The sequence below is a fragment of the Otolemur garnettii genome, unplaced genomic scaffold (genome assembly GCF_000181295.1).
Source record: "Otolemur garnettii isolate 467f Iridium unplaced genomic scaffold, OtoGar3 scaffold00094, whole genome shotgun sequence".
Lineage (NCBI taxonomy): Eukaryota > Metazoa > Chordata > Mammalia > Primates > Galagidae > Otolemur > Otolemur garnettii.
The window spans coordinates 2,980,061-2,983,502 of NW_003852489.1; positions in this window are offsets into that span (position 1 = coordinate 2,980,061).

Consider the following 3,442-nt stretch of genomic DNA (forward strand, 5'->3'; position numbering starts at 1 on the left):
GGGTGAGCTATAGGCGCCGAGCCACATTTTTATACTTGTAACATTCATCATTAGGCCTAACCTTAACCATTTACATAGACTACTGGATTTAGGCTACTGGATTTGAGCTATATATGCATTATAATTATTATATTCTCTGAAAGATATAAAATGCCAATAGTTTATGTAAACATAAAGTATGTTTTACTATTTGAGATATGATATTAGCTTCAAATCAATGATTTATTTTTATACTTACCAAATCAAAATTAGGAAGCCGGGCGTGGTAGCTCACGCTGGTAATACTAGCACTCTGGCAGGCTGAGGCAGGTAGATGGCTTGAACTCAGCAGTTGAAGACCAGCCTAAGCAATTCAGTGAGACCCTGTCTCCACTAGTAACAGAAAAAACTAGCTGGACATTGTGGCAAGTGCCTGTAGTCCTTGCTATGTTGGATGCTGAGGCAAAAGGATTGCTTAAGCCCAAGAGTTTGAGGTTGTTATGAGCTATGACACCATGGCACTTTACCTAGGGCAAGAGTCTAAGATTCTGTGTCAAAAAAAAAAAAAAATTAGGAGTTTTTTTGGAAATAATATATCTATTTTTTCTTATATGTGTAAATAGATAAAACTGACATACTTCAGAATAAACAGTGGGTTCTAGGCTTTCATAGCCAAGCCAATAATAATGAGATTAATGAGAAATTATAGACTTCTCTTAGTTACAAGCACCAATTTTTCATATATCAAATATTATATTAACTTAAGGGTTAATAGGCTATTTTTTAATTTTAATTTTAATTTATTTATTTATTTTAATTTTTTTTTAAAGGCCACTTTGTCACCCTTGGTAGAGTACTGTGGCATCACAGCTCACAGCAACCTCCAGCTCTTGGGCTTAGTTGATTCCTTTGCCTCAGCTTCCCGAGTAGCTGGGACTACAGGCACCCACCACAACAGCCAGCTATTTTCTTGTGGCAGTTTGGCTGGGGCCATGTTTGAACCCACCACCCTCAGTATATGGGGCCGGCACCCTGCTCACTGAGCCACAGGCGCTGCCCTTAATTTTTATTTTTAATTATTTACTTTTTTTGAGACAGAGTCTCATGCTGTCAACCCTTGGTAGAGTGCTCTGACGTCAGAGCTCACAGCAACCTCAAACTCTTAGGCTTTAAGTGAGTCTCTTGCCTCAGCCTCTCAAGTAGCTGGGACTTACCACTTACTTAGCACAGGGACTTACCACAACACCCAGCTGTTTTTAGAGAGAAGGTCTTACTCTGGCTCTTGCTGTTCTGGAACTTGTGAACTCAGGCAATCCACCCACCTCAGCTTCCTAGAATGCTGGGATTACATGGCGATGAACTATTTTTTAGAAGTTTTAGAATTACAGAACAGTTGAGTAGAAAGCAAAGAATTCCAATATATGTCTTCTCCCACCTCAATATTCACCAAATTTCTCCCATTATTACCATCTTACATTAGTGCAGTACAGGGTTATAATTGATGAGCCTTGATACAGACTCTTAACTCTGTCACAGAGGCTAGAGTGCTGTGGTGTACAAGCCTAGCTCACAGCAACCTCAAATTCCTGGGTTCAAGCGATACTCCTGCCTCAGGCTACTTACTGAGTAGCTGGGATTACAGGTGCCTGCCACAACACCTGGCTACTTTTTTCTATTTTTAGTACATACAGGCACTCACTAAATTGCTTGGGCTGGTCTTGAACCCTTGAGCTCAAGTGATCCTCCTCCCTCACCCTCTCAGAGTGCTAGGCTCTCAGAGTGCTAGGATTACAGGTGTGACCCACCACACTTGGCTCCTGATGAGCCAATACTAATACATGGTTATTAATGAAAGTCCACAGTTTACAGTAGGTTTGCTCTTGCACATTCAATGGATTTTGGCAAGTATATAATAGCATGTATCTACCATTACAGTATCCTACAGAATATTTTTCACTGCCCTAAAAATCCCGTGTGCTCCACCTAGTCATCCTTCTCTCCTTCCTTGTAGCCACTGGCAACCTATCCCTAACTTCTAATTCTAGGAAATAATTTACTGCTAACTTTGCTTCAAGTAAACTCATTGTTCAGTAGCACCTTGGAAGGCTTAAACTTGCTTTAACATTGGCCTAATCCACTTATAATTCTCTTAAATGTACAATCCATTTTTATAGTTCTTAAGGTATTATTTGTTATTGTACCAATCGGGATTTAGTAAAGAACACAGAGAATTAAATACAGGAAATTGATTACACAAATGATAGAAAAGCTAAAAAGCCAAAATTTCCTTCTTTAATTCCTAAAAGATTAGGAAGCCGGAAGCCTCTACCATCTCAAGGTTAAAGGGCAAATGGAGGAAGATGATGTTTTTAGAGCTCAGAGCCTGGTGTCATTGGCAAAAGTTGGAATCCCAGTGGACACCTTCAGGGGAAGGAAAGCTACAATGGGGACACACAGGCCTCAGGACTGAGATAAGAGACAAGGTTTTTCTCCATCCTTCGCACCTTCCAATTTCTTGTTAGTGCCTCCTATTTGGCAAATCCTAGCTGAAAGTCAGCTGTCATAGGAGCCTAGTGTATACAGCCTGAAAAGGTCAGCACTTCTATACAGAGCAGAGCAAGGGAGAAGAAATGGACATAAGAGAAAAAAGGACAAAGATTGACACAGTAATCAACTATTTTTAACTTCAAAAATCAACTTTATTCATAATTATATTTTGCCTACTCCAATCTGAAGATAAAAATCAACTTTATTGATATATAGTTTACATATATATACTTATACAACATACAATATACTTATTTTAAGTACACACTTTTCCTATGTTGCCTGGGCTGGAGCCCAATGGTTAGCCACAGGCACCATCATTATGCACTAAACTCCTGAACACAAACAGCCCTCCTGCCTCAGCTTCCTAAGTAGCTGAGACTACAAGCACTCACCAACTGTGCCTAGCAATGGTTTTTGACAAATAAATACATCTATTTGTGGTTACTCCCAGTCAAGATATAGAACTTTTTTTTTTTTTTTTTTTTTGAGACAAAATCTCACTCTGTTGCCCTGGGTAGAGTGTTGTGGCATTATAGCTCAATAGCAACCTCAAATTCTTGGGCTCAAGTGAGCCTCTTGCCTTAGCCTCCTGAGTAGCTGGGACTACAGAAGCCCTCCACTAAGTTTGGCTAGTTGTAGAGATGGGGTCTCGGTCTTGCTCTTGCTTAGGCAGCAATCCACCTGCCTCAGCCTCCCAGAGTGCTAGGATTATAGGTGTGAGCCATTGTGTCTGGCCAACATATTGACTTTTTTAATAACTTCACAAAGTTCCTTCTTGCTTATTTGCCATGAATCTCTCACCCTACTTTAGTCTCAGCCAAGAATCTACTTTCTCTCACTATAGGTTAATTTTGTCTATTTTAGAATTTATATAAATTTCAGAATACAATATGCACTTTTTTTTTTTTTTTTT